This window comes from Echinops telfairi, unplaced genomic scaffold (genome assembly GCF_000313985.2).
Source record: "Echinops telfairi isolate 266 unplaced genomic scaffold, ASM31398v2 ScPeMD7_60;HRSCAF=208, whole genome shotgun sequence".
Lineage (NCBI taxonomy): Eukaryota > Metazoa > Chordata > Mammalia > Afrosoricida > Tenrecidae > Echinops > Echinops telfairi.
In genome coordinates this window covers 40,329,444-40,329,945 of record NW_022103958.1, presented here as the reverse complement: position 1 = coordinate 40,329,945, position 502 = coordinate 40,329,444, and positions in this window count along the sequence as shown.

Genomic DNA, 502 nt, shown 5'->3' with positions numbered 1-502 from the left:
TGAGGACCTGATGCCGGGGGCTTAAGTGGAGAGCAAATGTTTTGAGAATGACGAGGGCAATGAATGTACAAATGTGCTTTACACAATTGATGTATATATGGATTGTGATAAGAGTCGTATGAGCCCCTAATAAAAAGATTTTTTTTTAAAAGAAGAGGAGGGGGGAAGAAACGGTGGGAGAAGGGAGACTGCAATCGATGTAAGATATAAAAATAATAATAATTTATAGTTTATCAAGAGGTCACAAAGGAGGGAGGGGAGTGGAGAGGGTAAAAAGAGGAGCTGATACCAAGGGCTCAAATAGAATGCAAATGTTTTGAAAATAATGATGGCAACATATGTATAGATGTGCTTGATACAATTAATGTATGGATTGTTATGAGATGAAAGAGCCCCCAATAAAATGATCTTTATAAAAGAAAAAAGAATGAAACAAGACCCCTACCTCACACCATGTACAAAAATGAATGCAAAATGGGTCAAAGACTTAAATATAAACCAC